Below are 22514 nucleotides of genomic sequence, written 5' to 3'. Positions count from 1 at the left end.
AGAATTCCTGGAAGCTGTTGTTTTCTTTTATTTACTTCTCTCTCTTTCCTGATTTATTTTTTAAGGTAAAGAATTCTTATTTCTGTATATTCTTCAATAGAGCAATCATCATAGCTTTAAAAATTGTCAGAGAGGAATCTCTACAGAACTTAAGGCCAAGGGGGATTCATTGTCATATGTACTAAAAATGTAAGAGACTTGAATTAAGAGTTCAAAGGAACCAGGCTCACTTCATTTTTGACATAGCCTTTTGCTGGCTTGACTTCATTCTCACCATACTAACTGCTGGGAAGCCAGTGGAAAAAGCATTCATTTCTCTTCCAACTATTATAGCAAAAGCCTAATTTTGTAAATTTCCTCCAACTGGGTCAGGTGTGCCCCTGAATTAATGACTGGGTATAGAGAAATGCAATCCTTTCATTAGAAGACTGGTGGCCCATTCTGTAGCTGGAGGAGGAGTCAGCTGAGGATAAAGGAGTAGTGATTTGCCAAAGAAAAATGTATATACTGTTAACAGGCAAATGGTGAATGGTGGCAGAACAAAAGATGCCCAATTCAGGAATATTTAATGTTTTGAAAATGGAACACATAATTCCTTTTCAAGAAACTTCAACAAATTTATTCTTTCTGATTTTCTTATTCTAGTTATCGTTAAGTATCACTATTCTCCCAGAGCCAAAACCTCAAAATAGTTTTGACATATCCCTCTCCCTTGGCTTGGATTAGGCTCTGTAAGTTTATCTTTCATAATGTCTTTTTCACTTGCACTTTTCTTTCCATTTTCACTGCCACCATTCAAATTGGGGCTATCATAATTCTTGCCTAATGATTGCTTTAGTATCCTAATTGATCTTCCAGCCTTCAATTTCCCAACATTTTACTCATATACACTGAATATTATTTCATTTTGTTTTTATGTTTCTATGATTTCTCAAAAATTTAATTTTGTTCCTCAGTGCTATAACATAAAGACTACTGACCTTCCCTCAATTCCTATTTAGCATCCAGGAATTTTATATTAACTATTTTCTGCTTGTTAATTGTTGGCCTTATTTGTGAGTAGTTATCCAAAAGTGAGTTGAATTCAGTGCAAACTCTTTAAGCTTCCTCACAGCTCTAAAATCTGATCAGTAGATAAACATTATCATATTGAGATTTTTGAGCCATAGAGTTTTTTTCTTAAGAAAAATAACACGATACATTTTTTTTTAAAGAAAAATTAGTCTGTGTGTTAGTTGAAGAAAACACTAGAAGTAGAAAGACTAATTAGAATGCTGCTACCATAATATAAGCATGATGTGATAAGATCTGAAGCAAAGGTAGTGGAGCATGGAAATAAAAAGGAAGGCAGATTGAAAGGGAGAACTTTACATTTTGCCTCTCATTTTCACTATGAGGCCCTTGAGGGTTAGGATTGTATCTTTATTTTTCCGTCTGCATTGACAGAAAGCCGGGTCATGCAAATCTTCGGTAAAGCCTACAGATGTTTTTGAACAAAATGTTGTTGAACGAAATGTAGTGACTGATGGCATGTGGAAGTTTTAGTCTACATAATTAGAAGTACAAAAAGTAAGAGTCCGAAACAATTTTCTCCTTCTCCTTCTTCTCCTCCTCCTCCTCCTCCTCCTCCTTCTCCTCCTTTTTCTCTCCTCTCCTCTCCCCTTCCCTTCCCTTCCCTTCTCTTCTCTTCCTTCCTTGTTTCCTTTCTTCTTTTTTTCAGAAGAAAGGTATTGTTTATATAGCTTTCTGGAGGTTGTTCTTTTTTCATGGAAGGTACTATGCCATCCTGTGAGTTGATGACCTGATGATTTTTCTCACTGTTAGGATAATATGAGTAAAATATTAAAAATAATAGTGAGGAGACTAACTGTTCCTTCCTGTTCCCACACCAAAGATTCACCTGTCTTGAAAAGAAGCTGAATGCTACCAATACTTGCGCTTCTCAGTTTGTCAGGGAAACTAACTTGGATTTTACTTACAAAGTCTTGCTTTATTCTTGGTTCAGCTTCTTGTACTTACTGGCAATGTAAAAATAAATTTTAGATGAACAGGTATAAGAGGAAATTCAACATTCTATGTGACTGGCATATAATGCTCACTAACAAAACTTTGTAATTTGTAAAGCACTTTTGTTAATATTAACATATTTAATACTTGAAATAATTATTTTGAAATAAACATAACTGTTTTAAACTGCATTTTATTAATGATGAAACTAAAGCTCAGATGACATAGAAATATATGTTCGCTTTGCTTAGTTTACCTTATTTTTTCTGGAACCTGACTTTTTTCTGGGGGAATTCTTTGCCCTTTCTAACATGCTATCCAAATCAGCTGTCATAATCTTACATGATGCCCCATCTTGCTGGCCACAGGGAACTCTCTAAGATGGTTGCATGTCGCATGCTGGAGATATATATATATATATACATATATATATATAATATATATGTTATATGCATGTATATGCATATATATTTATATATGGTACCTCACACACACACACACACACACATACATAGATATATAGATATATATACACATAAATTCTTCTCTGGCCACAGTGGTTCTAGGGCCAGTAAATGCTTTTATGAAACCTGGCCTGTTGGGATCCTTCTTTTCCTGCAATTTAAAATTGAAACCATGAGAAAAGGAGGATAAAGTTTTGAGGGTGAAGTCAAGAGTAGACAGAGGCAATGCTATCTACTGTGCAGAAGGTGAATCTGGCACACAAGAAAGTAGACATGTGAGATAAAGAGTGTGCTAATTAATAGCAGAGCCACAGTTCCTCTAGTTCTAAGGCAAAACTCTATCCTTAGTTCATACAGTGGTTTAACTATGTGAACTGATAATTATTCTTTAAGTTTTTTTTTTTTCTGTTGTTGGCTTAAATTAGAAGAGTTCTAATACAACTGGGAGTGTAAATATAATGTCCAATATTCATTAATTAGTGACAGATGCTGGAATAGATCCTGACAGTCTAAATTGCAGTTGTGTCCCTCTTGACAGGAAAGGAATACATTCTGAGAAATACGTCGTTATGTGATTTCGTCATTGTGCAAACATCGAGTGCACTTACCCAAAACTGCGTGGCACAGCCTACTACGCAACTAGTAAACCTGTACAGCACGTTACTGTACTGAATACTGTAGGCAATTGTAACACAATAGTAAGTATGTGTATCTAAATTTATCTAAACATAGAAAAGGAACAGTAAAAATATGGCATAAAAGATAAAAAATGGCACACTTGTATAAGCCACTTACCATGAAGGGAACTGGCAAGACTGGGAGTCACTTTGGGTGAGTCAGTGAGTGAGTGGCAAGTGACTGTGAAGGTCCGGGACATGACCGTGCACTACTGTAGACTTTATATGCACTGCACACTTAGGCTGCACTAAATTTCTAAAAATATTTTTCTTTCTTTAATAATAAATTAACCTTAGCTTATTGTACCTTTTAAACTTTACTGTATAAATTTTTATTTTTTTAACTTTTTGACTTATAATAACACTTAGCTTAAAACACAAACACATTGTATAACTGTATGAAAATATTTTCTTTCTTTATATCCTTATTCTATAAGCATTGTTTTATTTGTAAAAATTTTAAGTTTTATATACTTTAAAAATTTTTTTTGTTGTTAAAAAATAAGACACAAGCACACACATTAGCCTAGACCTACACAGGGTCAGGATCATCAATATCAATGTTTTCCACCTCCATAGCCTGTCCCACGGGAACGTCTTCAGGGGTCATAACATGCACTGAGCTGTCATCTCCTATGACAACAGTGCCTTCTTCTGGAATGCCTCTTGAAGAGCTGCCTGAGGCTCTTCTTGAGGAAGTGCTACTCTTTTTAGAAATATGTCCATGGTGGTTGGATTGGTTTGTTTCTTTCTTTTTCTTTTTATCATAGATTTGCTTATAAGTAAATAATGCACTATAAACATTTCTATTAATGAAAGCATCTCAGTGTTGGAATCCCTGTTTTCAAACTTTTTAAGGAGCTAAATCTTCTGCTAAACCTTTTACTATAAATTTTCTTGGAAGTTCTTTTTCTTTTTTTTCTTCTCCTACAGTTTCCTTTTCTCTTGCCTCTTCTTCAGCTATGTGTTCCTGATCCAGTTCCAACAACTCCTCATTAGTCAATTCCTCAGGATCCACCTGTAGAAGTTCCTCTATGTCATCCTCATGCACATCCAGGTTAAAATTATTTGCCATCTAAACCACAGCCTTGTTGATTTTTGCAGCCTATGTGCTAAGATGTTACAACAGCTTCAGTGTCACTAGGTGATAGGAATTTTTCATCTCCATTATAGTCTTTGGACCACCATCATATATCTGGTCTGTTGTTGACCAAAACGTCATTATGGGACACATGACTGTCCATTTTTCAAATGTTGCACAGTGATCACGTACTTGTATGATGTAGACACTGTCAATACTCTACCCATGTCCTCTCAAATCCCTTTGCTCCTTTCATTTGCACAGGTTCTCAGTGGGCTTTCCCTCCCAATAGCCAGCATAACTGTTTCTTTTTTAGAGACCTGTCCTGAGGCTGTTGAACCAATTCAGCCTATACTGCCTGAGAACCACATGTGCCTGGGAATTACCGCTTCCCCAGGGGCAACTCTTAGAAGGACTGGCAGGTAGTTGGTCATAATTCTCCATCTTCCAGTAAGGATAGCTCTGAAGCATGATTGATCTATGCTGTTTCCAGGGTTTCCCTGAAATGCTGAGTCCAAGATACCTTTCTCAGGACTTACTTGATACTGCACCTTTACATGGCCTTCTTTCCTTCTTGTTTCTCTAATAGCATCCCCTCACCCCACACAGAACCCTCTCAGAGTATGAGTCTAGGGAACCCAGTATAAAACAATAGACTACCTAATTCTAAGCTAAACAGGGCAACACAGGAATTCCAGGCTTGAGAATAGAGGCCTCAGGTTAAGAATCTAGGTATGAGATACCAAAAGTAGGTGCAAGAAAATTGTTTGAGAGAGGTACATGAAAAAGATAAACCACTATGATTGTGTTATTCCTTACCTGGAAATGTGAATTAATCTGAAAATGACCTAAAAATGTGCTTCAGATGTATTTCCAGTGAATTGAAAGGGTACACCTTCTTTACATGAGCCAAATATTACAGAGCAGTATTTTACACTGGTGTGTGTTTTGGCTTAAAATTTAAGTTTATAATTTATTGTTCTTGGTTTATTTCCCAGTATTCACAGCAATATCCAGCATACCTGACTAGAGAGTATTGTCGGCCAAATTCTTAGGAAGAAATCTTTACTAAAGCCATTATAAAAAAGTTATAATTCTTGACCAAGCAGCTGATTTGTTGATTCTCTGAGAAGTGTTCAACCTCTTCTCCCCAAACCAAATACACACGAAAACCAAAACCCTTATCTGCATTCACAAGCCAACACCTATTCAAGCTGTCCCTGTCTGTTGGCTGCAGTCTTATTCATGCAAATGGAGAGTAAAAATATAGATAATTCAATAATGTAAAAGTTACCAGAATTCCAACATCTTAACCAGTAAAATGAAGTTAAGGACAGTCACCTTCAATTCAATTATTTAGGCATAAGTAATCTATTTTGTTTCAAAATATTTCTGAAGCTACCATCTATACTTTTATAATACATTTTCAAATTTTATTAGAGAAATATTTATCACTATTTAATTATACTTATATGTTTTATTTTATTTTCCATAGTTCACATTTTATATAGAATGGAACTAAGCCATCCAGATGCCTTAAATAAGAAGTTCCATAAAAATGAGCTCCTCCTCAGTGTATTTCTTTTTTCCTGAATTTTCTTCTGAATATAGGCTCAGGGGTGTTGCACATGCATACGTGTGGATATATTACTAATTCTTACTCTTCTCATAGCATTGCCTTTCTGTCCTGACAGTTTCTAGAGCAATGCTCTACTCAAAAGAGTATTCTAGAGAGTAATCAAAAAAAAAAAAAAAAAAAAAAACTCTCAAAAACAGTTTTATAAACTATTTTTTTTCTGTTGGACTATGAGCTACGTGATGGCAGGAGCCATTACTTATTCATCTTTGTATTCCCTGGCTAGAATGTGGGCACAGAGAAGATGCTCAACAAATATTTGTGGAATGAATGGTAAACAGCTTATGTGTAGAAAGTTGCAAATAGTTAGTCTTTCCTCCCACAACCCGTAACACTCCCAGGAGAAAAGAAATTTGGATTAGGACAGTGGGTTCTAAGAATTTGACTTCTCAATGTTGAACTTGTCTCCTCCCTGCAAATATTAGAAATATGTCTTAGAAGGGAGCACATAGAAAAAAAAGTATGGCTTTCTTTTTTCTTTTTCTGTCTGTGGAGCAGACTGTCCAGTAAAAAATATGGCACAGTACCTTTTCAAGATGTGACTTATTCAATTTTTATTTCTTTTTATAATCTGGGTAATTAAAAAATCATTGCTATTATTTATATTTCATGTTTTAAAAGGTTAGTTTACTTCTAATAGAAAGGTATTATATAAATGCAATAAGCAACTAAACATAATAATTAATAGAGTCGATGTAAAACTTCAATGAAGTGAATGTGCCAGGTGAAAGCAAGCAGTCTGATGAATCTTAAACACAGAATTTCTGACTTCCAATCCAGTGCTCTTTTCAGTAAACTACAATTCTGTGTGCTTCGAATTTTTTGGATTAGCTGTAGCAAAATATAAGACAATATTCTGCTCTATGCCAATTTCCCAAATAAATTTGTAAAAAATTATAATATATGAATTTTGACATTTTACCTACAACTCAAAAAGGTCATATAGGTCTCCTAGGGCTATAATTGCAGTACTAAGAGATATATAGGAAAAATAATTTTAATTCATACAACAATACTAATATTTGTTAGTTAAATGAACGAGTGATGATTATGATTATGCAACCTATTCTTTTGATGAAACAATACCAGAAGTATTATTATTATGAATATATGGAAACTTTTTTTTTAGATTAAGAGAAACATTCCATCCTTATAAGATTGCTAATTTAGACAAATAGAAGCTTATTCTAAATTAAACTATTGAGGAAAACAATGGAAGTCTATACTGGATTTCTCTTCTAATTAAAAAAAATTAATAAGAAAGTAGACAAACATTTTTAAACATCTAACACACTACATTAAGAGATTACTCGTCTCTTATTCCATCACATCCTGAGTGCACTCTATATTAATGTACTACCAACTCTGAGCATATTGTCTGACACATGACAGAAACTCTATGGGTATTTGTTGAAGGAATTAAAGTTAATATATTAATTTGTTGTACTTATTACTTCATTACATATAGCCATACAATGTAACTCTGTGTTATCTATAGTAAATACCCTGGCCTATGTTATGACTTCAAACAACGGAGGCAAAATTTGGAGGCATGGCATGTACTACTTTCCAATTTGTGTTGTGTTGCTAAATTATGTCTAACAAAAATTAACTTAGGACTTACTATGTGTATAGCTCTGTGTTAGGTGTTGGATAGGCAGTCAGGTGGAGAATCCAAAACTAGAGAACAATCCAACTTGTTCTAAAGTAATTTATCATCGTCTTTATCAAATGTTTTTTATTATTAAAGTGATGTTTACTAAAGGTGATTTTAAATTATTTATCTATCTTAAAGAGAATATATATGAAGTTTCTCTGATGCTAGGAGCAAATTATAAAGCCAGTTCTAAAATGAATCTTAGAAAATTCCATTTCTTTCATATAAAACTAATATATTTAAAACAAATATGAAATGCTTGGAATAAAGTAGAAACAATATCTTAAATTAGAAAATAGATTAAAGATATCATTTACCATTTCAAGGAACTTGAAGATGTGCTGAAAACTGGACATGCTTATACAAATGTTAGTTCTTCTGCTCAGGGATTTAGAGAATGTTTGTTCCTTTGAGTAGGAGTTTAGCTTATTTAGATAATTCTTGTGCCCCGTGAATCGAGGAGATTTGATAGAGTTTAAAACAGATTTCAGAATACTTTAACAATTTTTAGATCTTCAAACTTTTCCAAAACAGATAAGAAGGCCCTATTTCATGAAGTCGACAAACAGCAGGATGAACTAAAACATATGCTTTGTTTGTTGTTGTTAATTACCTCAGAAAACTGTCAATGATAAAAATTACATATGGAATTAGGTAATTGATTTAGTCATAGAAACACTTAATGTTGAATTTAGGAATACAGAATGGTGTGTACTTAGAAACTTAAGTTCAAATCCTATTCTTGTCACATGCTAGCTATCCAGTCTGGTCACATGCTAGCTAGTGGCCATCTGTTAATTGGACTTCGACCTCACCTCTTCCTCTTCCTGTTAAAGCCCCTAACTTTACTTTGGTCTTTTGTCTCTCCTCCACTCTCTTTCCACATGTTTAGATTGGACCCCATCCTTGACTCAGTGTTGGAATAAGTGAAATTGTCCAGAGTTAACTGGTGTATCACATTGCTTCAGGTCCCAATGCTTGGCCGAGGCCTGGGCATGAGACACAGTCAGGGTAAGAAAGAGGTAGTGAGGCTTCCCTTGGAATTGGTAGAGCAGAGGTAATGCTCCATCACTATACTTTATTTGAGAGACACCAGGCTAGGTGCTACAGCAGCTGCCACATTACCACCTATAGCCTGAAGCTATAGTCAACTCGGAGAAAGCATTACTGAGAGAAGGTATGAAAGAGAATCCTAATGACACTGTCTGTGCCATGTGTTCACCTTCCAGATGTAGGCCCTATTTCTAGAATCCTGTTATATAAACTAATAAATTTCTCTTTTGCTTAGGCCATTTGGGGTTGGTTGGTTTTTATACTTCTACTTCTACTTAGTACTTATACTAAATAATTCTCACTAACTCAGATTTTGATATCAGAATATGGAAATATTAGAAGTAAGATTCTAAAATTTTGAAATTAGATAAGTACAAATAGTGTGTACAATGGTGAGGTGCCTGTATCCTAGGATGGAAGATTGACAGTTCTCATTCTTGGTAGTGAAACGGCTAATTAGAATGTTGCCTGTTAGATCATGGAATTTAGACAATGAGTTTATTAAGTTTGTGAATAAGAAATTTTGGTAGAAAATTTAAAATGCTGGAATACCAGTTTACACTTAGTAAAGACCTATAAGAAACTGAAAAGCTTAGTTAAAATTGGCTTATATCTAAAAGCAGAAGGAAAGGAAAATATAATTTTTCTACAAAAGCTAGTTTCACTTAGGCCATGCTATCTATGCTATCTGTGAGGGACTAGAAATCCAAAGCCTTGCATAATGGAAATGCTACCTAAACTAACAATCAGAGCCAAGGTGGCAGGTAATAATCAAAAACCTCTTATTATGTGCTTTCTGCATCACAAGGAGACAATTGCTTCTGCAGAGTTGTAGCAGAAAACAGATTACAGAGTTTTGTCTATCCAGATTTTCAAAATACCCATTGAGCTTGAAAAGAGAAGATGTAAATTCCAGAGCTAACACAGCAGCATCATGCAGCTTGATAAAGCCAGAGACCAAAGATGAACTGGGGATGCTTTTAGTTTTATTCATTTTCATTGAGGGCTCCTGATGCTTGTAATTTGAAGTGTCCTTAACTATTAAATTTAGTCTCTTAGAGCCTTGGTTTCTTATATGCAAAATAGGAATGACAATAACTTTCTTCCAAGATGATTTTAAGGATTAAATTAGACCATAAGCATTGAAGAATTAAACACAGTGCCTGGTAGATAGTTATGACTTGATATGGCAACAAATATTAGGACAAGCAGTTCACAGCTCCAGAAAAAAAAGCTTAGGATAAATTAAAGTGTGATAATTTATATAGTGAACAGTAAGTTTGTAGAATTTATTATTCCAAGAAGTAGTACTGATGGTAAATACATTTTTTTAAACTGAAAGATCCATAATAGATTATTAATGAATTTAAGATTTTCTATACATACATTGGTAGCAATATGTGATTCCAGAGCTAGTATCACTATTATATCACATTGTAAATATTTATTTACATTTATTTGTCTCCCAGCTCAACAATCTTTGCACCATCAAATGTTTAATGTACCGCTTAGATCATAGAATGCTACTAATTTATGTTTGTTGATTTTATCTACGTATGAATTAATGAAAATTCTCTTCTCTTGCAATCATCAAAACAGAATCATATTTGGAGCATAAATTTAATTAAAGTAATGATTTGTTCAATGTAAATGAACACTTAAAATACTAACGTGTGTATAAAAGATGCTCTTAATCTCTGATTTATGCTGGTAGAATTTTACCATGACACAGCAGAGCATCACCTGTTTGTCTTTGTAGGGCTTTTTTATACTGGCTCTCCTTACACTACTTTTCCAGCCTGTTGAATTATTTAAAGTGGTCCCCAGCCTGGGGTCCAGGCCTAACTAACTATACTAAGCAAAATTACAGATTTTTGGTAAAAGTACTCAATAAATAGGAGCAAGGCTGAATCATGGAAGGAAAAAGTGGAAGTAATGGTAAAGGAACCAAAATTTAAGGTGAAATAAAGCTAAAATGTATGAGTTAAATTTAGTGGATTTATTCAAGAATGGACAAGTTAGGAATATGACAGAACTAATTCTCACAATTTATTATAGTACAGTTATGTTGTTTACATATTCCAGAATTCCCTGAAAATATCTATTTTATTATTTTCAATGTTTTATACAATTAAGTGTAATTTAATTTTTTTGCTTTTGTGAGATGTCTTATAAAAATCCATATACATAATTTTTTTTCTTTATGGACTATATATTTCAATTTTGCTCTAAAATTTTTGGCATATACATACAATGTATTCAAAAGCTTTTATTGAGTAACTTTTATTATGCTCTAGGTATTGTCTTGGTTCAGAGAACATGCAGCCCTTACCTCAAAAAGTATGGAGTCAACAAGCTAAAATGATAAGAAAGTGGATAATGACTGCAGGTGGATGTGACGTGATCCACTTTGCTTTTTAAATGAATTACTCTGCAGAAGAGTAGAATGCAAAATGTGAAGTGTTGCAGTGGTGAAGGCATATGTGGGCATCTACACTAGATGGGAAAAGTTAGTATTGCTTAGAAAGTCTTCCAAGCTGAGTATTGAAAGAGGACTTAGCCAGGTTTAGTGAGGTTGGGGTTGGGATTGGGGAAATCATTCTCTACAAAAGATAGTGCATGTTGTGAAGGACCATAGTTGGGAGAGAGTATGGGGTGTTGAACATTGGGCATCAGAGAATTGCAGTTACTTTTTGTGCAATTGGAACCAAATTAGGAGAATGTGAGGCTAGAGACACTGTCAGTGACCAAATTATGAAGAGCCTCATATACCTGCTATGGTTTGAACTTAATTTTAAGGCTGCCAGTAACCAATGAATGATTGTATATGGGTAGATATGATGTGATGTGCTTTGCTTTTTAAATGAATTCCTCTGGGGATGAGGAGAATGTATAAAAAGGGACAAGATAATAAGCAGGAGATCAATTTAGCAAAGGGTAATAAGCCAACCAAGACGTGATATTTGCCCAAACCAAATTAATGATGTTAGGATGGAAAGAAGATGAACTGAAGAAGTATTAGAAACATAGAGTCTTCATAATTTTGTGTCTAATTGAATGTTGGTGGTAAGGTACAAATTTCTGTCTCAGGAAATGAATATATAGAGGTGTCACTCATTGAGATAAGAAATAAATATGAGAGATCAAAGTGTAAGATGAGTTCAAGGTTTGCATATGTTAAATTTGTTGGGCTTTTGGAACACTTAGGTGAAAATGTCAGATAAGCAATTAGTTTTACTGGAAAAATGGAAGTTATCTTACTCTTTTGGGTGATTGGTTTAGGGTGGAATATGTAACCAAGTGCTTACCAATTAAATATAATGGTAAACATGCTGGGACTTTCTGGGAAAGACCCCATTTCTTGATAAAAAGAAATTCCTATGAAGCAGTCTTGCCCCTTCCTTCCTGTCTGAATATTGATTAATAGAGATCTGATGCTTGGAACTGCAGAAAGAATCTTTTGACCATGATTCAAAAGCAAGGAAAATCACAAAGAAATGGAACCAAAGCACTCATATTACTAAGCTACTAGATTTACCAGTTCTAGAACTGTCAAACTATGAATTTATTTTAGATGAGATAATAAAAACACTTATTGTTTGAGCAATTTTTCTTTTTTAGTTATTTGCATCTAAAAGCATTCTAACCTTAGGTTTGAGAGGTGGTTTGAAGATAATTTAGTGGAGAGAATATAAGCAACTCTTTTAAAAAGCTGAATTGTAATTAAAAGGGGAAGAGATGCCGTTTAGATGGAGATGAGGCATCTAGGAAACACTTTCTTTTCCTTTTTAATGGAAGAGACAATATCTGAATAATAACATTACAGGAAAACTTACAATTGAGAGAGAAATTTAAGGCAAGGAAGTATTCCGTATGGAGTTGATTATTTGGGAGAAGACTTTGGAGGAAGGAAATCTTTTTTTTTTCTGATAGCAGGCAAGGTGACACATGGCTGAATGTAAGGTTTAACCAATAGATAAACTTCATTTCTTTTATTCATTTTCCTTCACAATTCTGTTCATTGCTTTTATTTTGTTCAACGACCGGAACAGAGTTTTATGTTTTGGATCATCCCTGGTTGAGATCATCAGGGATTTTTCTCTTTCAAATATCAAAAGAGAATGTCCTCCAGAAAAAAATAGAGTATTGCCAATATGTAAATGCCCAGGTGAGGGAGTGCCTGCATGCTTAGAATGAGACAGGCAGCCGCTGATTGTGTCAGTAAATTGTCAAAATCAGATTTCTTGTGGCCAACAAGCACATATGGTTCTGGAGAACCCAGGAGTCAAATTGGTACCAGCTGAGGAGACAGATATTGAGCTTTAGGCCAAACTAAATAAAAACCTATAAGAAAAGGACAAATTCTGAGCAGAAGAGAAAAAATGGAGCATACCAAAGAGTTATTTGATAGTTGTTTTTAAAGATACAAATAAAGAGGTTTGCATTTGCAGCCTCACAGCCCAAAAAGTATTCTCTCATTACACTCAAGAGAGGAATGGAAGCATTTCACAGGCTACAGTAGGAACATACCAAGAAACCTCAGTCTATTATGTACATGATTTCCATAAACTGACATTCTGCGTTTAGCTCTTTCTTAACTGGATGGTACCAAGAAATGAAATCCAAGATCCATCACTGTAATTAACTCAAGTATGCAATAGCAATGTTTGCCATCCTCAAAGTTATGGTGATTATTACACTGTTTCTGAACATTGAAAGTTAGAATTGATTCGTAACTGGAACAACAATAGATTGAAAGTGTGCTTTTTTATTTAGGAATCTACCTCTCCTATAAGAGTCTATATGAAATCTACTCCTTTAACATTGTTTCCAGATGTACTTTTGGCAAACTTTTTATTTTATATTTTAGCTAGACCTGTTTCTTAAACTATGAGAATGGTTATGTATTACAGAATAGAACTAATTTTGAGGCTGAGGGTTGAAATAGAAGATACTACTGATTATATATTTAAGTGATTTCCCATTCCAAAATGATATGGAATGCAAGAATAATAATGATCCCACCCATAGCTTAATTTCTTTACGTACATGCCAAAAAATATTAAGAATTAAACTAATCTTCCCTTGATCTGTGTGTTCTGAAAGCATTGGGAATCCATTAATGAGGTCGTACAGCTTTCAAAAAGTGATTAACCATGTAAAGAGGAACTGGTAAGTGCTTAAAATAATTTTATTTAGTGTTTGGGCCAAACTGTAAATACTTTCAAATTATTTTCAGTGTACCTTTCAATGCTCCAGTGAACTAAGAAGAATTCTATTTGTTCAGCTGGAAGATGTTCCTCTTGGCATAATACCAAATTTACAAAAGCAATGGGAGAAAGTGAAAACATTTTTATCATTTTGAGTATGTGAAAGTAATATCATAAAATATAATAGAGAGTATATGAGGAATTAAATATTTCTTTTCTGTATTTTTATGTTTCTGAGAACACTATTCAAATTTGCTAATTAGCTGAATATTTGAAAAGTATTTGATTTGCTATTAAAGAGGCACTAGTAGTTATATATTGTAAATGCCTTTCTTACCACTTCTACTTTCTTTACCCTTCCCCTTATAGTTTCATTTTTTAACCTAAGTTATTGGATTATTAAATAAATTGTCATTAATAAATCAGAGATATCAACCTGCAAAATAAATAAATGAATAAAAACTTGGTATTAAAAATAAATTTTAAAATTCTTTCTTTATATTTTAATTTTCTAAACATTATAGATATTTAAAAATTCAAAATGCAGGACAAGATAAAAAATAAAATACTATCTCTCATCATCTCACCACCCAAAGATAATCAATAATAAAATAACTTTTCCAAACTTTATAACTAGATTAAAAAAATTTAAATGTTTGGTATAATACTTTATATGTAATCTGTATTATTATTTTAGTAAAAAAAACATATGAAGATATTATATGTAACATATAAACACCTCTTTATTGTCTGTGTAATAATTTGCTTAGTGATCACTTAGACTGATTAAAATCTTTCACCATCATAAGCCTTACTGATGATGTTTTATAAGTGGCACATTATTTATAACAGTTCTTTGAAATTAGTTTAACAAACACTCATTTAACAGCTATTTTGTGTTAAGCACGGAGGTGTGAAGGCACAATTCCTATCTTAAGAAGAGTAAAACAAAGTAGAAAAGACTGCAAAATAAACAGATAGTTCATCTAAGATTTCGAGAGAATGACATGGAAGTGGGCTAAGGCATTGGCGATGCCGGAAAGCTTAGACTCCTGTACCATAGAGCCATCATTATAGAGATGTTTGCACCAGGTCTGTGGTCTTCATCTTGGAGTCTACTTATTATAGGATGAATTTTACCCAGGTGTCAAATCTACTTTCTCTATTTTATGAGAATAAGCTAGGTCAGTGTAAAATAGGAAAAGGCTCATGTGTTTGTGAAAGTTTACTGCAATGGGCAGTATTCAGTCAAAACTTTTGAGGAGGTCCTTCCAAAAGAGAGCTATATTGAGGAAGTGAGGCTTTTCTCTACAAACCTGGATGCCACTGATGATCCTGTTACACTGTCTACTTTGGGGCATTTTCCTAATCCTAACATGTACTAATAAAATATAAGCTTTATGAGAGCAAGAATGTCTGTACAGAACTTTGAACAATTCCTTGTACAGACGTATTCAATAAATACTTGTTGAGTTTGTATGGAAAAAATCAGTCCCTATTTCAATAAGCCATTCTAGACATCCAACCTCTGGCTTTTTGACACATGTCTCTTAGTATTTCCTAGAGATCATATGCTGTAATAGCCTAAATATAACAATATTGCAAATTCAGGACCTTATCTGAGTAAAGTAACATAAAGTAAGTAAATGTATCATTTAACTAGACCATTTTCTTCCCCTATCACCCCAAATGTAAGAAATTATATAAGATTCTATTCATGCATCTTTTCAAAATTCCCCAGAATAACAGAGCATCCCAATGAATGATGATTTCAGGTGTTCTGCCCATTCCCTGGAAGGGTGCTACTTTTGCATAAAGGCTGTCCCTTTCTCTTCTGAGTTCCTTTTATGCTGCTGTTAAAAGGACTACAAATCTTGATAAGGACTTAGGCTGACAAGGAAGTTGATGAACATGGAACATATATTCTGAGGGTCACTACAAGAATTCTGGCAGGAGTGTACTTAGGGTCTAGATTTACTGAAAACTCGTTTTTGGTTCTAGTCGCTTGACTCTTTGGGTTGGTTTATCAACAAGGGTTGAAATTAACAATATATGCACAAAGGAACCTTTTATATATTATTAGTTATTCCGTTAGGCAGTTAGGTAGATATGAGCGAAGGGGGAATGCTGGCCCAGCCAGGGCCGCCCTTAAGACCTCCCAGAAACATTCATTTTGTGGTTAAAAATATCCTTACATATAAGCAAGTAAAAAACCACAAAATAGCCACTGGTTTAGGATGGCCACAAACACCTGCGCAGTTAGTACATACACTGTCCTTGCTTGACCTTAGTCTCATTATACCATTATTATAATATACATATGCCCGGAAGTTCGTAAATCTAATTATAACAGGCTGAATTGTGGGTAACCACATGCGCAGTAGACAAAGACTTATATAACAGTCAAGCATCAATCAAAATGACCACAAATGCCAATCATCTTGTGCCCCCTCTTGAAATTCTCCATCAAGGGCCAATATAAGGTTTACTTCCCAGATTCTACGGGGCTATGACCATCTCTGGAGTAGCCCATTCTCTCTTGAAATGTACTTTAATAAATCCTACTTTTCCCAAATTTTGCTGATCTGTAATTCTTTACTGTGTTCCAGAAAGAACCCAGGTCCCTTCAGCACCACCGGAGCAACTACAGATTTAGATCGCCCCCAGTCGTAACCATTCAATCCTTGTGTTGGGATATAAATATTTTATTTTCATCACATGAGTCATTCAAACTGAAAACGTTAATTTATCAGTGGATATTTCTCAGTGGAGCTATGAAAAAGATGCTGGCATGTCCTATTAGCTTTACAATATCAAAACCCTCTATTTTTGATATCCAGAGGTAGTACAAAAATATAAGGAACAGAATGATCTTCCCCAATGCATTTTATATGCCAGTAATTCTTGAAAGAGGCCACAGTTTTCACATTTCTGTATTTTCATTAATACTATACACTCCCCCAACTTTTCAAGGCTAATAAATACCTTTTTATCTTGAAGTTTCAGCTAAATAACACACCTTTGGAAAATCCTTGTACTAAAAGTCACATCTATCAAAACATTTATGTTATTTTGTCATAATTATTTAGTGTCTGTTGCCCTAGTTACAACATAGGTTCATAAGAACAAATTCAATAGAAGGTTGCTGAATGAAAATATTTATTCTGCAAGCCTGAAATCTGATATTTTAATATGCATTGATATATTAACCAGTCTGAATTTTAATTTCCTATGTATTAAAAAAGTACATTTTAACTCTAACATATTGTGTTTATTATGGATGGCTGGTCAATACAAGTCTACCATTAATCTAAAATAGCAGATGTCATGTTACTAGTTAATCTCTTCTAAACCTTTACTTTAAAATGTATTTGAAATAGTAAAAAACTTATTTTTCTTTCTTTTAAAGTTGGTTCTATTGTAAAGGATTGCTTTCTCACTATTTTCTGTTTAAGCTTTACTTTTTGGTCTTGTTATTTTTCTATCTAGATTTTTTAATTTATATACATATATAATCAGATATTTCCATTTACTAACATTAATTAGCCCACATCTTCTACTCTTCTTTGAACAGATATTTAATGACATTATTTAATACTTGGAAAATGTGAATGTGGTTATTGTCCTCAGAGTTCTACTTTCCTTCCTTGAATCCAAGTAAATCTTTTCCAATTTCTCAAAGACCTTTGTGTAGCTATGAAAGCTTATCTTTAGGAGTTTTTGTTTGGCCTGATGCTTTACTCTATTTCTGAAAACATATATTCTTGGCTTGACTTTAAGTTTTGCGAGTCTGAATTGTAAAGAAAGCAAATGCAGCAAAAACAACTGTATTTGCCAAAAATATTGAGCTATTTAAAATGCTAACCTTTTTGGGCATGCGTAAAATGCCACAGCAGTTGGCAATGCTTAATTAAAGCATTAATGGTAAATGGAAGCATTTAGATTTATATATCATTTGAGGAAATTAGTAATTCAAAGAATATTGAATAAAATTCATGAATTAGTTAATTATATTTTTCTCAAGCAACAAAACTGTATAGTTTATTTCGATTTTAAAATTCCACTGAGATTTTAACAAGAAGTCTATGAAACTGATAACTTTGTATTACTCTTCATATGAGAAATTCATTTAAAGCAATTTTGCCAAAATATGTTGATAGCATTACTAACAGATAAAATTTAATTTAAAAAAACCATTAGAATACAAATAATATCGATTAAATTATCCATTACAAAAAAATACATCTTCTCTTTTTTTAATATTTTTTTCAAATCTAGTTGACATATACTATTATATTAGTTTCAGGTGTACAACGTAATGATTAAACATTTATACAACTTACAAAGATATCATCCCAATAAATCTAGTACCCATCTGACATGCATAGTTATTACAATATTAATATTGACTATATTCCTTATGCTATAATTTATATCCCCATGACTATTATGAAACTACCAATTTGTACTCCTTAATCCCTTCAAATTTTTCACCCATCTTTCCTACCCCCTTTCCATCTGGCAACCATCAGTTTTTTCTTTGTATCTATGAGTTTGTTTTGGTTTTGTTTGGTCATTTATTTTGCTCTTTTGATTTTACATGCAAGTAAAATCATATGGCATTTGTCTTTCTTTGTCTGACTTGCTCCACTCAGCACAGTACCCTCTAGTGCCATCCATGTAGTTGCAGATGGCAAGATTTCATTCCTTTCTTCAGCTGAATAATATTGCATTGTATATCTGTACCACCTCTTCTTTATCCATTCAATTATTGATGGAAACCCAGGTCGCCTCCATATCTTGGCTATTGCAAATAATGCTGCAACGAACATATGGATATCCATGGGCCTTTGAAGCAGTGTTTTGGGTTTCTTTAGTTAAATACCCAGAAGTGGAATTGCTGGGTCCTTGTTTATCTCTTGTTATAACCTTTATTTTAAAGTCAATTTTGTCTGGTATAAGTATTGCAACCTAGCTTTTATGTTTTATTTTGCTTCTATTTTCATGAAGTATCTTTTTCCTCCCTTTACTTTCAATCTCTGTGTTTTTCAATCTGGAGTGAATCTCTTGTAGACAGCATATGTAAGGATCTTGTTTTCTTATCCATTTAGACACCCCATCTTTTGGCTGGAACATTTAATCCATTTACATTGAAAATAATTATTGTTAGATATGTAGTTATTGCCATTTTATTATTCATATTTTGTATCTTTTCCTTTTTCTTCTTCTTAAAGAAGTATTTCTAACATTTCTTATAATACTGTTTTTGTGGTGATGAACCCCTTTAGTTTTTCTTGTCTGGGAAGCTCTTTAACTGTCCTTCAATTCAATTCAATTCAATTCAAATAGCTTTGCTGGGTAGAGTAATATTGGTTGTAGTTCCTTGTTTTTCATTACTTTGAATATTTCCTTCTAATCCCTTCTGGCCTGAAAAGTTTATGTTGAATAATCAGCTGGCAGTGTTATGCAGGCTCCCTTGTAAATAACTAACTGTTTTTCTCTTGCTGCTTTTAAGAGTCTCTCTTTGTCTTTAACCATTGGCATTTTAATTATGATGTGTCTTGGTGTGAGCCTCTTTGATTTCCTCTTGTTTGGGACTCTCTGCACTTCTTGGACTTGTATGTCTATTTTTTTCACCAGCTTAAGGAAGTTTTCTGTCATTATTTCTTGAAATAGGTTTTCAATTCCTTGTTCTCTCTCTTCTCTTTCTGGTACTCAAATGATGCAAATGTTAGTATGCTTGATATTATCCTAGAGGCCCCTTAAATGATCCTCAATTTTTTTTTTCTTGTTGCTGTTTGAATTGACTATTTTCTCCCACCTTATCTTCTCAATCACTGATTTGAACCTTTGCTTCATCTAATCTACTGTTGATTTCCTATAATGTATTTTTTATTGCAGTTGTATTCTTCATTTCTGACTGGTTCTTTTTTATGTTTCTCTCTCCATTTTTATGTTTCCTATTTCCTTATTTCAATGAAGTTCTCACTGAGATCATTGAGCATCCTTATGACCTGGGTTTTGAACTCTGCATTTGGTAGATCATTTGTCTCCATTTTGTTTAGTTCTTTTTCTGGAGCTTTGTTCAGTTCTTTCATTTGAGACATATTTCTTTTTTCTCTCTTGTGTTTGTTTCTATGTATTAGATAGAGCTTTCGTGTTTCCTGGTCTTAGTAGAGTGGCCTTATGTAGTCGGTGTTTTGTGGGGCCCAGTGACATAATCTCCCTGATCACCTGAGCCAGGTGCTGCAGGTGTGTCACTTGTATGAGTTGTGCATGCCCTCCTGTTGTAGTTAAGCCTTGGTTGCTGTTTGCACATCAGTGGGAGAGATTGACTCTCAGACTGATTGGTTGTGATGACTGACTATGACTACAGTGGAGGAGCTGTCATGCAGGGGCTGACCCTACAGAGCACAATTTGCTTTACTAGGGCTCTGGTGCCTGCCCAGTCTACATTTTGGGTGTGTCAGCTGTGGAGGTGATTAGGTGGTGTTCTGGTGTGGTCTGAAGCTGGCCACTGGGTGTGTTGGTTCAGGGGCTTCTTGTGGGGAGCTCTTGTGCAGGCCTGGGTCAACTGTTGCCTGTGCTCTGCCCAGGGCCACTTGGTATAAGCTACAAATTGATCTGCAGATGGTTGCCACTGTGCTGGGCTTGGTAGTGCCTGGGAGAGGCTAAGCTGTATAGTGAGGCCAGCTGCCACTAATGCTAGCCTTGGGGCTGCTCAGCAAAAGGTATGGGGCACTCTGAGGCCAGATGCTGCTTATTTGAGGTTTGTGAAACTTTAAGAGATTTTAAGCAAGTCTACAGCATGAGCCAAGACAGGCCACTTGTATGGAAAAGCCACTGGAAGCAGCTTGGATGGGCCCATTAGTTGGGTGGTGCAGAACCTCAGGGAATCACTAGGGGAGGGAGAATGGTATAGCAAGGTGATAGAGACTCAGATATGGCAGCTGCATACCAGCGGGGTGGGGGTAGGCCTCAAAAGAAGAGTAATGGATACTGCCATTACGTCTGTCTGTGATAAAGCTGCCCCTCCAGCCCTTGCCCTGAAGCCAGACAATTAGTTTTTCCCCTGGCACCTTTCAAGCTGCTGCCCCAAGAGTAAATGAGCTCAGAGCGAGAACTCCCTCAGGCAGTAATTATGAGTGTGAGCTCTTTAAGAGGAAATGCCTGGGATTCCAGTAGCCCCCCATTTCACTCAGCTATAATCCCCACTGGTTTTCACAGCCAGAAGTTATAGGGACTTCTTTCTCCCTGGAACTCTGGAATCTTGGGCTAGAAAGGCTGGTGTGGGGCTGGGACTCCTCACGCTTTAGGGGTACCTCTACAGCTGAAATATCTCTCCCAGTTTTTCGATGCTACATATGGATGAGAGACCAGTTCATTCCACGTCTCCACCCCTCCTACCAGTCTGGAGGTGGCTTCTTCTGTATCCTTAGTCATAGGACTTCTGTTCAGCTAGATTTCAGGCAATTCTTAATGATGGTTGTTCTTTAGTTTAGTTGTAATTTCAAGGTGGTCATGGGAGTAGGGAAGCAAAGAATTTATCTACTCCTCCATATACCCTGTTGTTTACAATATTTTATTAGTTATATCGTAGAAAAGTAAATGAGCAAAAAGACTTTTTAAAATAACAAGCATATATCCTGATTTCTTATGTGCCTAAATGCTATTATAGAAAAATTATTGCCTTGCAGTAGTTTTTCCCTTACAAAATGTTGCAGTTTTGTTAGGCAGAAAAATATATATAGACTATAAAATTACAGACCAGTGTAAGACACTAAAATTACCACTTGTGAAATATTGAGGTAGGTGGTCTGCCATAGATATACGTAAATAAATCCCTTTTATGGGATTTTATCCACAAATTCAAAGTTTTTTCTTTTTATTCTTTATTGCTAAATATTCCCAGGCTAACAAATACCTTAAAATTGTGTGGTTTCTTTCATTGCTTTTACTTTTATTGATGAAAGCAATCTAATTAGAAAGTGGCAGGAGATTATGAAAGATTTAACATATTATACCATCTGGTAGTATTTGCATTTTAATTGAACTTACTGGAGGAAGTAATGTTTACTCCGATGGAATAGATTTCTACTGGCAGAATTTCAGCATTGTGACCAATCATTTGCAGCTGATAAATAGCTCCTGCCTAACCCCCTTATGTGTAAGTGTTAATCTGATGGTATATTAAAAAATGGACAAGTTCATGACCTTAATCACAAACCTTGACATGATTAAAACAAATTTCAGGTGTTCTAGGACAGCTTTATGAAAAACATAATATTTTCCCTAGTTTTTGAAGGTGGGGTAATATATGAGTAGTCAAAAGAAATAAAGGAAGGCAAAAGAACCCAAGAGTAAATGAGCAAATCAAATCTGGGAATAGTCTTCAAGACTAATTTTAATAAGAAATGCTAATTTTAGCAATATTTTTATTTGCTCTAAGTGCTTCTGTGCCCCTCCTCCCACATCAATGGTCATTAGTTTTCAGATAAAAAGGAGAATGCTTGTTACTGGTAACTTTGTTAAAATCTACTTAATGTTCAAAATGAGTCTGACTACTTACATTTGAACATTGCCACTTTTGTTTCCAAATATAATATTTGATTCATTGGAGTAAAATTAAGAACTTGACTTGGCTTTTAACTATGGAAAACTGATTTCTAGTTATGGTTTTCATTGAGTTTGTGTGTGATTAGTGTGCGCCTAAAAATCTATCTGCTCAG

The sequence above is a fragment of the Pteropus alecto genome, unplaced genomic scaffold (genome assembly GCF_000325575.1).
Source record: "Pteropus alecto unplaced genomic scaffold, ASM32557v1 scaffold106, whole genome shotgun sequence".
In the NCBI taxonomy this organism is placed as follows: domain Eukaryota; kingdom Metazoa; phylum Chordata; class Mammalia; order Chiroptera; family Pteropodidae; genus Pteropus; species Pteropus alecto.
This window is presented reverse-complemented; position numbering follows the sequence as displayed.